The 14,541-nt window shown below is 43.6% G+C and overlaps 1 long non-coding RNA gene across 1 annotated transcript; it reads left to right on the forward strand.

The window, feature by feature from the left end:
• The first annotated feature begins 390 nt into the window (after nucleotides 1-390).
• On the forward strand, nucleotides 391-8,953 carry LOC116984180. The gene is made up of 3 exons (XR_004414906.1): nucleotides 391-502; nucleotides 1,030-1,034; nucleotides 8,940-8,953. It is a non-coding gene; the product is annotated as an uncharacterized LOC116984180 (long non-coding RNA).
• The last annotated feature ends 5,588 nt before the right edge of the window (nucleotides 8,954-14,541 follow it).

The raw sequence follows: 14,541 nt of genomic DNA on the forward strand, positions 1-14,541 counted from the left end.
AGTTAAAAGTTAACTGTTTATTACATCAAAGATATTGACATTACAGCTGAATATTTGCAGCAATTGATGCTGTTATTTCAGATTTTTGCAGTATTTGCCGTATTTTTCTGCAACATATAATTTAATAAGCGAGTTCGGTATTCTGACTGCGCTTGCACAGGTCATAGGTCACTAGCTACAAACAGTCTCGGCAACGGTGGTGCTGCATTGTGTGCAGGCTTGCGTTTCGTATGTGGTCGGGCCCGGCTCTCCGTCGCTGCGGCCGCTGTTGAGTTGATGCTGGACCGTCCCCTCCCCGGTGTCCCGTTCCTGTGCGGAGGTGTCCGGGATGGCCCTGCGTTGGCTCTGCCTGTCCCGCTGGGTTGGCCGGCATCCCTCCACCTCCACCCCCCTCCCCTCAGTCCGACACCGAGATCCTGCTGAAGATGGGCAGCCGCCAGCCCTGCTCGATTACGGGCGACTTGGAACCGCTGATGCTGGAGTCGTCCTGGTCGGAGAGAGAGTCGCTTGAGCTGCTGGTGCTGTTGGTGATGGTGGTGCCGGCGGCAGCAGCAACCTCCTCCCCTTCCTTTGCCCAGCCCCAAGCCCAGAGTCCGGGCCAGCACCAACTCCAGGTCAGGGCTGAAGGCTGCCCGCAGCACTGCTCAGTCGAGCGCCGGGCTGGAGGAGACTGAGCCCAGGCTCAGTAACCTCATCAATTGGTTACTCGGGAAATTGATGAGGGTAAAGCAGTGGATGTTGTATATATGGACTTCAGTAAGGCCTTTGACAAGGTTCCTCGTGGAAGGTTGGTTAAGAAGGTTCAATTGTTGGGTATTAATGGTGGAGTAGCAAGATGGATTCAACAGTGGCTGAATGGGAGATGCCAGAGAGTAATGGTGGATGGCTGTTTGTCAGGTTGGAGGCCAGTGACTAGTGGGGTGCCACAGGGATCTGTCTTGGGTCCACTGTTGTTTGTCATGTACATCAATGATCTGGATGATGGTGTGGTAAATTGGATTAGTAAGTATGCAGATGATACTAAGATAGGTGGGGTTGTGGATAATGAAGTAGATATTCAAAGTCTACAGAGAGATTTATGCCAGTTGGAAGAGTGGGCTGAAAGATGGCAGATGGAGTTTAATGCTGATAAGTGTGAGGTGCTACATCTTGGCAGGACAAATCAAAATAGGACGTACATGGTAAATGGTAGCGAATTGAGGGATGCAGTTGAACAGAGGGATCTAGGAATAACTGTGCACAGTTCCCTGAAGGTGGAATCTCATGTAGATAGGGTGGTAAAGAAAGCTTTTGGTGTGCTGGCCTTTATAAATCAGAGCATTGAGTATAGAAGTTGGGATGTAATGTTAAAATTGTACAAGGAATTAATTGGAATAAAAGCGAAATCATGCCAATAACAAAATTCAATTTACATACAATACAACAATCCACTTTTAAAATAGTTAAAGATAAATTTAAATACTTAGGAATCTATGTAACTAAGACATATACCTCTTTATTTAAACTAAATTTCCCACCCTTACTGAATAAACTACATAAGAATATTCAATACTGGAAAACACTCCCCATTTCTATGCTTGGGAGAATTACTGCTATAAAAATGATTTTTTTACCGCAACTGCTGTACCTACTTCAAATAATTCCGATATATATCCCAAAAACCTTTTTCAAAAAAGTCGACTCCATCGTTACAAGTTTTGTCTGGGATTATAAGAATCATAGAATAAGTAAAAAACATTTATGTAAGTCAAAGATAAATGGAGGTTTGGCTTTGCCAAATTTCTTATTTTATTTTTGGGCAGTCCATATTAAAAACATGAATTTCTGGCTGGAAGAAATGGATCAACAACCAGATTGGTTAATGATGGAAAAGGAAGACTGTCTACCTTTTGAAATTGGACCGATCATATTTGCCCCCACAAAACTGCACAAAAAAACCTATAAAGAAAACCCCATAATACATAGTGGAATACGAATTTGGAAACAAATAAAAAAAGATTTAAAATTGAATAATATACCACTCTGCCTTCCCATTGTAAATAATCCTTTATTCAAATCATCCTTTATGGACAAAGGTTTCACACAATGGAAAAATTATGGAATCAAAAATATAGGACATCTTTATGGGAAAGGTACTTTTCTTTCATTTCAAGAGTTACAACAGAATTATGGACTGCACTCAAATAATTTCTTCAGATATCTACAAATTAGAGATTATGTTAAATATAATACACAAGTCTACAGGAATAGGGAATCAGAAATTCTTGATGAATGTTTGAACAAGCATCCTAATACTGAAAAACTAATAGCTTATATTTATAACAGCCTACTAAACAACGAGGTACCACCGACCGAACCATATAGATACAAATGGGAAAATGAAATAGGTCACTCTATCACGAAAGATATGTGGGACGAAAGTTTACAACAAATACATCAATGTTCATTAAATGCCAGACATACTTTAATACAATTCAAGGTCTTACATAGACTACACTACTCTAAAATAAAACTAAATAGAATCTTCCCACAAATCTCTCCTATTTGTGATAAATGTCTACATCTAGAGGCTAATTTAACACATACGTTTGCAAACTGTATAAAACTTAAACATTTCTGGACTGATATTTTTGAAATAACTTCAGAAGTTATTAATACAAAACTGGACCCAGGCACAAAATTAATAATACTTGGAATATCGGAACAAAGCTTAACACTCACAACAAACCAAAGAAATTTCCTCAACTACAGTATAATAACCGGGAAAAAATTAATATTAAAATTTTGGAAAGGCCCTACAACCCCCACAATTAAAATGTGGATTACGGAAATGTCGGAGACCCTATACTTAGAAAGAATTAGACTTGTCTTAATGGACAAACAAGATCTTTTCCATAAAATTTGGGCTCCATTCATTAACTATCTGAAGGGATAGATTGGCACAGCACGAGGACCCAACTGAAACTTGAACTCAGGAACAGATGAAAAGCTATACTTTATAACCTACGAACCTATCTCCATTGATGTATTACAGGTAACCCATTCCACCTCCCTTGTTTTTCTGTTGTGTTTTTTTTCTTTCTTTTTTCTTTGTAACTTTCTACCCTCTCTTTCTCCCTCTTTCTATAAAAAATAAAAACACTAGAAGCAGAAGTAATTGATAATGGAAAATTTTAATAATGTATGACTGATGTTTATGAGATGTTTTTTTACTATAATATGTAACTACATTTTATAATATGTCTACTTCTAATAAATAAATTTTAAAAATTTAAATTTTTTTTTTTTAAATTGTACAAGGCATTGGTGAGGCCAATTCTGGAGTATGGTGTACAATTTTGGTCGCCTAATTATAGGAAGGATGTCAACAAAATGGAGAGCGTACAGAGGAGATTAACTAGAATGTTGCCTGGGTTTCAGCAACTAAGTTACAGAGAAAGTTTGAACAAGTTAGGTCTTTATTCTTTGGAGCGCAGAAGGTTAAGGGGGGACTTAATAGAGGTCTTTAAAATGATGAGAGGGATAGACAGAGTTGATGTGGATGAGCTTTTCCCACTGAGAGTAGGGAAGATTTAAACAAGAGGATGACTTGAGAATCAAGGGACAGAAGTTTAGGGGTAACATGAGGGGGAACTTCTTTACTCAGAGAGTGGTAGCTGTGTGGAATGAGCTTCCAGTGAAGGTGGTGGAGGCAGGTTTGATTTTATCATTTAAAAATAAATTGGATAGTTATATGGACGGGAAAGGAATGGAGGGTTATGGTCTGAGTGCAGGTAGATGGGACTAGGGGAGAATACGTGTTCGGCACGGACTAGAAGGGCCGAGATGGCCTGTTTCCGTGCTGTAATTGTTATATGGTTATATAGGAGCAAAGAGTCCTTCTGCAGGTGTACAGACCCTAGTGAGACCACACCTGGAGTATTGTGTGCACTTTTGGTCCCCTAATTTGAGGAAGGACATTCTTGCTATTGAGGGAGTGTACTGTAATTCCCAGAACCAGGGGCCACAGTTTAAGAATAAGGAGTAAGCCATTTAGAACGGAGACGAGGAAACACTTTTTCTCACAGAGTTGTGAGTCTATGGAATTCTCTGCCTCAGAGGGCGGTGGAGGCAGGTTTTCTGGATGCTGTCAAGAGAGGGCTCTTAAAAATAGCAGTCAGGGGATATGGGGAGAAGGCAGGAACGGGATACTGATTGGGGATGATCATCCATGATCACATTAAATGGCGGTGTTGGCTCGAAGGGCCGAATGGCCTACACCTACACCCATTGTCTATTGTCTATTGTCTAAATAGGTTTGTATAGGTGGCAATCGCTGACCACACTAGTCGTTTTCCTCTCACAACACATTTTGTTGCTCTGATAATGAGCTCCATTGCCATAGTGAAGGTCAATGGGGAGATGGTGCACCCCGCCATGATGTCTACTTCCAGTGGTTGCCACGCTGTGGTAAAGTCTGATGTTGTGAGACAAAATTGCAGATCCTGGAAGTAGTTTTTTACTAGATTTGTTATTATTGCAGGCACCTGAAAGAATTCAAAAGCAGTCCACAGTAATGAATGAGGAACTGATCCATAGGTGTTGGCCAGGTCGAGGAACAAGACATGCAGATTCTTTCGTTCTTTCTTAGCAGTCTGGATTTGATGCCATATGATGCTGGTATGTTCAAGGCATCCCGAGAAGCCTGCTATGCCAGCCTTTTGGATTGACGTATCAATGAAATGGTTTTGTTTCAGATACTTTGTACGTCTTTTCGCCACCACACTGAAAAAGATCATGCCCTCTATGTTCAGAAGGTTTATTTGCCGAAACTGTTCGATGGTGGACAATTTTTTTCCCTTTGGGATCAGCACTCGCCCCGTTCTTCGCCAGGCTTTGGGGATGACATGCGTTTCCCATGCAACACTCATGTTCCTCCAGAGGAATTTCAGAATATCTGGGGCATTCTTGTAGACACAATACGGAACACTATTAGGGTCTGGTGCAGAGGCCGTTCTTGCCTTCCTCACTACTTCTTTTACCTCACACAGCTTGGGAGGGCTGATGTCAAATGAATGTTGTGGGTGTGATATTGGTGGGATGTCAGCGGGGACAAAAATTGGTTCATCTTTTAACTCATCAGTGTGGATGGTCCTGATGTGTCCTTCAACTTCCTTTTTGACGCTTTTAGGGAACCGCTTTTCTCTTTTGTTAAAATGCCTTTCACAAACTTAAAGGGATCTTTGTAGGTTCTTGCTTTTTCCTTCTTTTTGCGTCGTTTCCTTAAATTCTCCGCTCTGCGCAGCTTCGAGAGCCTCTTGAAGGAGATTGATGCCCTCCCATTTTTCTGCTGTTGCTTTTTTCCACACCTTCCTCAGGCCTCCTTCTTTAACAAGTCGTTGGATTTCCTGGAGACGACGGGACTTCAGGGGAGGAGGCCTGTCTTTTCTGCTGAGTTGTTCCTTCTCACCAAATTTCTCCTTTCCATAGCTGTAGACTAGATCACCCATCTTCTCCAACTTTATAACATGATTCCGTCATGTAACATGTTCATTTATAACATGATTCCATCATGTAACATGTTCATTTCAGCATTGTGTGATTGAATATTGATTATATAATCAGAGTGAAACGTAATAGCAAACATTTCCAAGTCATTTCCGGTTACTTCAGAAATTCAGCTGGCTACTTCCCAGATGATTTACCCCTGCACACTTTACATGATTGTCCATGTCATTTCCATAAGGAATAATGTTATTTCCAATGCATTGATCCTTGGAATCTTACCACTGGGAGAAATTCAGAGACCAGCAGAGGAGGACAAAGGGCTTAATTAGGAAAGGAAAAATAGATTATGAAAGAAAACTGGCAGGGAACATAAAAACTGACTGCAAAAGTGTTTATAGATATGTGAAAAGAAAGAGATTAGTTAAATCAAATGTAGGTCCCTTGCAGTCAGAAACAGGTGAGTTGATCATGGGGAACAAGGATATGGCGGACCAATTGAATAACTACTTTGGTTCCGTCTTCACTAAGGAAGACATAAATAATCTGCCGGAAATAGCAGGGGACCACGGGTCAAAGGAGTTGGAGGAATTGAGTGAAATCCAGGTTAGTCGGGAAGTGGTGTTGGGTAAACTGAATGGATTAAAGGCCGATAAATCCCCAGGGCCAGTTAGGCTGCATCCCAGAGTACTTAAGGAAGTAGCTCCAGAAATAGTGGATGCATTAGTAATAATCTTTCAAAACTCTTTAGATTCTGGAGTAGTTCCTGAGGATTGGCGAGTAGCAAACGTAACCCCACTTTTTAAGAAGGGAGGGAGAGAGAAAACGGGGAATTACAGACCAGTTTAACATCGGTAGTGGGGAAACTGCTAGAGTCGGTTATTAATGATGGGATAGCAGCACATTTGGAAAGTGGTGAAATCATTGGACAAAGTCAGCATGGATTTACGAAAGGTAAATCATGTCTGACGAATCTTATAGAATTTTTCGAGGATGTAACTAGTAGCGTGGATAGGGGAGAACCAGTGGATGTGGTGTATCTAGACTTCCAGAAGGCTTTCGACAAGGTCCCACATAAGAGATTAGTATACAAACTTAAAGCACACGGCATTGATGTGGATAGAGAACTGGCTGACAAACAGGAAGCAAAGAGTCGGAGTAAACGGGTCCTTTTCACAATGGCGGGCAGTGACTAGTGGGGTACCGCAAGGCTCAGTGCTGGGACCCCAGCTATATACAATATATATTAATGATCTGGATGAGGGAATTGAAGGCAATATCTCCAAGTTTGCGGATGACACTAAGCTGGGGGGCAGTGTTAGCTGTGAGGAGGATGCTAGGAGATTGCAAAGTGACTTGGATAGGCTGGGTGAGTGGGCAAATGTTTGGCAGATGCAGTATAATGTGGATAAATGTGAGGTTATCCATTTTGGTGGCAAAAACAGGAAAGCAGACTATTATCTAAATGGTGGCCGACTAGGAAAAGGGGAGATGCAGCGAGACCTGGGTGTCATGGTACACCAGTCATTGAAAGTAGGCATGCAGGTGCAGCAGGCAGTGAAGAAAGCGAATGGTATGTTAGCTTTCATAGCAAAAGGATTTGAGTATAGGAGCAGGGAGGTTCTACAGCAGTTGTACAGGGTCTTGGTGAGACCACACCTGGAGTATTGCGTACAGTTTTGGTCTCCAAATCTGAGGAAGGACATTATTGCCATAGAGGGAGTGCAGAGAAGGTTCACCAGACTGATTCCTGGGATGTCAGGACTGTCTTATGAAGAAAGACTGGATAGACTTGGTTTATACTCTCTAGAATTTAGGAGATTGAGAGGGGATCTTATAGAAACTTACAAAATTCTTAAGAGGTTGGACAGGCTAGATGCAGGAAGATTGTTCCCGATGTTGGGGAAGTCCAGGACAAGGGGTCGCAGCTTAAGGATAAGGGGGAAATCCTTTAAAACCAAGATGAGAAAAACTTTTTTCACACAGAGAGTGGTGAATCTCTGGAACTCTCTGCCACAGAGGGTAGTTGAGGCCAGTTCATTGGCTATATTTAAGAGGGAGTTAGATGTGGCCCTTGTGGCTAAGGGGATCAGAGGGTATGGAGAGAAGGCAGGTACGGGATACTGAGTTGGATGATCAGCCATGATCATATTGAATGGCGGTGCAGGCTCGAAGGGCCGAATGGCCTACTCCAGCACCTAATTTCTATGTTTCTATGTTTCTATGTTCTTGTGCAATTACACTGTTTCCATGGGAATGATCATCAATATGCTCTCCTGGGCCAAACATAGAGTATGTTAACATTGCTGCACTGTCATCTAAGTCCCAAACCTGCTATTAATTCTTTACATCCCCCATTCACTATTTTCCTCTCTCATACTCAGTTAGTTGAAAAATCATTGATTCCAGATCACCTAGTCCTTGAAGACGATGAGTTTTCCTCAACCTTGCTACCCTATAATATCTGATTCATTTAAAATATTGTTTTTTGGAAAATAAGTTTGACGTTAATGCAGAGATGCTGCCTCTCCCGCTGAGTTACTCCAGCCTTTTATGCCTATCTTCCCTCTAATCTTTGATATTTCCACCCTAGGAATAAAGATTCTGACTGTTTATGTCTCTCATAATTGTATATACTTCTATCAGGTCTCCCTTCAGTCTTTGACGCACCAGAGAAAACAATCCAAGTGGGTCCAACCTCTCCTTATAACTGATGTCCTCTGATCCAGGTAGCATTCTGGTAAATGCTTGGTCAAATCCCTCCCCACCTATGTTCTATCTTGGTCAAATCCCTCCCCACCTATGTTCTAGCTTGGTCAAATCCCTCCCCACCTATGTTCTAGCTTGGTCAAATCCCTCCCCACCTATGTTCTAACTTGGTCAAATCCCTCCCCACCTATGTTCTAGCTTGGTCAAATCCCTCCCCACCTATGTTCTAGACACCTCAGACACTCTCCGCCGCCTCCACGCATTCCACTCTCTGGGCCCTCACCCCCTCATCTTCACCATGGATGTCCGGTCACTCTACACCTCCATCCCCCACCAGGATGGCCTCGGAGCCCTCCGGTTCTTCCTCGGCCAGAGGAGCAACCTATACCCAGCCACTGACACTCTCCTCCGCTTAGCGGAGTTGGTCCTCACCCTCAACAACTTTACATTTGACTCCTCCCATTTCCTCCAAACACAAGGCGTAGCTATGGGCACACGCATGGGCCCCAGCTACGCCTGCCTCTTTGTCGGGTACGTTGAACAATCCTTGTTCGAGACGTACCAGGGCCCCATCCCCGACCTCTACCTCCGTTACATTGACGACTGCTTTGGGGCCACCTCCTGCACCTACACACAACTGACTGACTTCATCCACTTCACCACCAACTTCCATCTGGCACTCCAATACACCTGGACAATTTCCGACACTTCCCTACCATTCCTTGACCTCACCATCTCCATCGCAGGGGACAGACTCCTGACCGACATACATTACAAACCCACTGACTCACATGGCTATCTGGACTACACGTCTTCCCACCCTGCCCCCTGTAAAGACTCCATCCCCTACTCCCAATTCCTCCGCATACGCCGCATCTGTTCCCAGGATGAGACATTCCATACCAGGGCATCGGAAATGTCCTCGTTCTTCAGGGAACGGGGATTCCCCTCCGCCACCATAGATGAAGCTCACACCAGGGTCTCATCCATACCCCGTAACACTGCTCTCTCTCCCCATCCCCGCACTCGCAACAAGGGCAGAGTCCCTCTGGTCCTCACCTTTCACCCCACCAGCCGGCAAATACAACACATAATCCTCCGCCATTTCCACCACCTCCAACGTGACCCCACCACTCGCCACATCTTCCCATCTCCCCCCATGTCTGCCTTCCGCAAAGACCGCTCCCTCCGCAACTCCCTCGTCAATTCTTCCCTTCCCTCCCGCACCACCCCCCTCCCCGGGCACTTTCCGTTGCAACCGCAAGAAATGCAACACCTGTCCCTTCACCTCCCCCCTCGACTCCATTCAAGGACCCAAGCAGTCGTTCCAGGTGCGACAAAGGTTCACCTGTATCTCCTCCAACCTCATCTACTGCATCCGCTGCTCTAGATGTCAGCTGATTTACATCGGCGTGACTAAGCGGAGATTGGGCGATCGTTTCGCCGAACACCTCCGCTCAGTCCGCAATAACCAACCTGACCTCCCGGTGGCTCAGAACTTCAACTCCCCCTCCCATTCCCAATCCGACCTCTCTGTCCTGGGTCTCCTCCATTGCCAGAGTGAGCAACAGCGGAAATTGGAGGAACAGCACCTCATATTCCGTCTGGGGACCTTGCGTCCGGATGGCATTAACATTGAATTCTCCTAATTTTGCTAGTCCTTGCTGTCTCCTCCCCTTCCTCAACCCTCTAGCTGTCTCCTCCCACCCTCCCATCCGCCCGCCCTCGGGCTCCTCCTCCTCCCCTTTTCCTTCCTTCTCCCCCCCCACCCCCCATCAGTCTGAAGAAGGGTTTCGGCCCGAAACGTCGCCTATTTCCTTCGCTCCATAGATGCTGCTGCACCCGCTGAGTTTCTCCAACAATTTTGTGTACCTTCAGCATTCTGGTAAAGTTGGCCTTCTTAACAAGAGGGTTTGATTATAGGAGTAAAGAGGACCTTCTGCAGTTGTACATGGCCCTGGTGAGACCACATCTGGAGTATTGTATGCAGTTTTGGTCTCCTAATTTGAGGAAATACATCCTTGCTATTGAGGGAGTGCAGCGTAGGTTCACGAGGTTAATCCCCGGGATGGCGGGACTGTCATATGAGGAAAGATTTGAATGACTGGGCTTGTATTCACTGGAATTTAGAAGGATGAGGAGGGATTTTATGGAAACATATAAAGTTATAAAAGGACTGGACAAGCTAGATGCAGGAAAAATGTTCCCAATGTTGGGGAGTCCAGGACCAGGGGCTACAGTCTTAGATAAAGGGGAGGCCATTTAAAACTGAGATGAGAAAAAAAAATTCACCCAGCGAGGTGTGAATTTGTGGAATTCTCTGCCATGGAAGGCAGTGGAGGCCAATTCATGGATGAATTTAAAAGAGAGTTAGATAGAGCTCTTGGGGTAGCGGAATCAAAGGGTATGGGGAGAAGGCAGGCACGGGTTACTGATTGTGGATAATCAGTCATGATCACAATGAATGGTGGTGCTGGCTCAAAGGGTGGAATGGCCTCCTCCTGCACCTATTTTCTATGTAAAGTGTAGGGAGGAACTGCAGATGCTGCTTTAATCCGAAGATAGTCACAAAAAAACTGGGGTATTTCAGCCGAACAGGCAGCATCTCTGGAGAGAAGGAATAGGTGACGTTTCGGGTCGAGACCCTTCTTCTTGTAAACCTCTTCTGACCTTCTCCAAAGTCTCCACATCCTTTCTGTAATTTTTAAAGGCACACCTTGTATGCCAGCCATATAATAGTGATGCATAATATGGCTGCTATGGTGGAGAATAGTCTCAAGAGGTGAGTGAAAGAGCCCACAAAATTAACATAAGGGACATGCAAGTTCGAACCAGTGGGATACATGTCAAGAGGTAGGCTCTGTGTACCAGGAGGGATGGATACCTGCTAGAATATTAAGGCAATTAGGGCATTTCAAAATATGAAAGAATATGTCAAGGTAATCAATACAATACAGTTTACACCTTATAAAACTTTATAAAGATTTTTTTGGAAATGTAGCGGTAAAACTTTGAAGTGACTGAAGCAGGAATTCCTTTTTTATTATTTTAAGATTAGATAAACATGTATCAGACATGCATCACAAATTTGTGCCTGCCTCTGTGGGCTATGGAAAAATCTGATGCATTGTCCTTTTCTTTACTGTGGATATCGGATGACCTCAGTAATGCAGCAGTGCATACAAAAAAAACTGTGATGTGTTGCAGAGATCAGCTTCAGCACCTGTACAATCCTTAGGCTTCAGCGTAGAATCACTGTGGCTGACTTGCCTTGGCTAAAAGCCAAAACACATGCAATATAATATTTGTGGGAAGTCTCTGATCTCATGAATGAATTTGTATGTTGCCCATAGAGTCATAGGGCCATACAGTGTGGAAATCGGTCCTTCGGCCCAACTTGCCCACACCGACCAACATGTTCCATATACACTAGTTCTCCTAATTTGAGGAAGGACATTCTTGCTATTGAGGGAGTGCAGCGTAAATTCACGAGGTTAATACCCGGGATGGTGGGACTGTCATAAGATGAAAGAATGGAGCGACTGGGCTTGTATTCACTGGAATTTAGCAGGATGAGAGGAAGTCTTATAGAAGCATATAAAATTATTAAGGGATTGGACATGCTAGATGCAGGAACCATGTTCCCGATGATAGGGGAGTCCAGAACCAGGGGCCATAGTTTAAGGATAAGGGGTAGGCCAATTAGAAATGAGATGAGGAACATTTTTTCACACAGAGAGTTCTGAATTTGTGGAATTCTCTGCCTCAGAGAATTCCCCTGAACTAGACCCCTTCTACCTCCCACAGCATCCATCAAATCTTTCCCGTGATTTACCTGATGACTGCTCACGTTCAGCATTCCTACAGAACTTTTCGCAGCCTCCAGCTATTTGCTTTGCTTGCTGGCAAATTTCTAGGCTTTGATCTTCACTCTATAGCTGCTAGTATTCTCTCTCCTCAGACCCTTAAGGGGCTGTCCCACTTGAGCGACCTAATCCGCGAGTTAGGAACAGTGTCTTCGACCTTCAAGCTCGAGGCCACTCACCTGGAAAGCCTCGAGCTGGATCGACCGTCCTCGTTGAAGCTGGATCGACCACACACACACACACGCACGCACGCACGCACGCACGCACGCACGCACGCACGCATGCACGCACACGCACACACGCACACACGCACACAGGCACACACACCCACACACACACACACACACACACACACACACACACACCCACCCACACCCCCACACCCACACACCCACCCATCGCAAAGGCGGGGGCCAGGGAAAGCGGGGGAGCGCTGTCTGACATTCACATCCGCGATGAAGAGGAAGCTAAAACGGCTGCACAATAACGGTAAGTCCTTTAGAGGGTGGGGGGGGGGGGGGGGGGGGGGGGTGGGGGGTGGGAGAGATGGAGAGAGAAGGGGAGAGAAAGGGCGGTAGGTTTTCCTTGGTCCTGAAAACTCCAATGACCCAATTAAATTGCCCGGTCAGCGAAGGAGATTGCCTACGGCTGCCCTCGACTGCCTATAACTAAATAGCGACCCCACTCCACTGCACTACGAGTCAAAAAGAACCATGCAGACCAAATTTTACTGAAAATTTTCCACGACCTAGCTGAGGCCACGAGCAAAGATCCTATAGCAGAGCAAGATAGACCACTCCTCCGAAATTCAATGGACTGACGTGTAGTACGTGACGGAACGTCACGGCCGCCATTTCTTTATGCGACACGCGACTTCCGGTATGCCACCCGCTGTGATCCAAAGCAAAGATTATAGAGCTCCTCTATAATCTTTGATCCAAAGCAAAGATCCTCGAGTATCTTGTAGCGGAAACAGCCCCCTCCTTTGCGTAGTTTCCCTTGCATTGTATTGTTCAGTTTCCCTTGTATTGCTTTAACACACACTGCACAAAATTAAATTTAAAGTATATATATTTTATATATTTATATGAATGTGTGTCTGTGTGTGAGAGGCAAGTTAGAGATAATAAAGTTTATTCTCATGGATCAGAAGCAACTTTGATTTAAATAATCACTATTAATTCATTTGTCTTGTAAGATATACATAAACCATAAAGGCAATTATATATATAATTATATAGTAATAATAAATATATGCATATATATATATTTATACACATACATATATATACATACATATATACACACATACATATATACACATACATACATACACACGTATACACATACATATGCACACATACATATGGATACATTTATATGCATACATACACACATATATAAACATATATATACATACATATATACACACATATACATATACATGCATATATACACACATACATGCATATATACACATACATATATATTTATACATATGATCATTTTCCAACGATCAATAGATTTACGATCAGTTCCTGTGGATTGGAGGATAGCTAATGCTATCCCACTTTTCAAGAAAGGATCGTGAGAGAAAACGGGGAATTACAGACCAGTTAGCCCGACTTTGGTGGTGTGAAAGATGCTGGAGTCAATTATTAAAGATGTAATAATGGGGCATTTGGATAGCAGTAAAAGAATTAGTCCAAGTCAACATGGATTTATGAAAGGGAAATCATGTTTGACTAATCTTCTGGATTTTTTTGCCGCAAGGCTTGGTGTTGGGGCCGCAACTGTTTACCATATATATTAATGATTTGGAAAAGGGAATTAGGAGCAAAACTAATGCATACATACCTACATATTTAAATTCATCTGATAAGTTGGTCAAATAACATGGGCACCTTCTTGCTTTTTTTGAGACATGGATTTTTTAAATGTGAAAGTCTCATAGCAACACATTTGTGGGTCAGCAGTATTTTGTACCAACCCCCACAATTTCAAATAATTCTAAATTAAACTTCTTAAACAAGGAAAACAATTTCTATTTACATCATTTTGTGTGGCTGTCAAGGCGGCTGTGTTGACTGTAATTATGAGACTGCCGGGCAGTATCACTGTGAATGGCGGTGCCTGTGTGTTTTAATGCAAGTGTGAAAAGGAGAGTAAATTTAAAGAGACAATGTGAGAACCATCAGGGTTTCATCCAAGAACCAATTTAAAGGCAAGGTTCCATCAATTACAGTATTTTAATTGAAAATCTTACTCTTAATATTCTTCCTAATTAGGCTTTTTGTGTTCCCTCTTGAACCTTGTGTCTCCCAGAGCCTCTGGGGAGGTTCTGGAGATACAATAATCCAATCTTGAGGCAAATAACCATCTTTAAAACTGGCATTGCCTCTGCCTTTAATTCTACATTCTCCGAGGATGCTGGATGCCGCGACAATCTCCTGCAACAAGTACAGAAAGGCAGTCAACTGCA

The sequence above is a fragment of the Amblyraja radiata genome, chromosome 2, assembly GCF_010909765.2.
Source record: "Amblyraja radiata isolate CabotCenter1 chromosome 2, sAmbRad1.1.pri, whole genome shotgun sequence".
NCBI lineage: Eukaryota > Metazoa > Chordata > Chondrichthyes > Rajiformes > Rajidae > Amblyraja > Amblyraja radiata.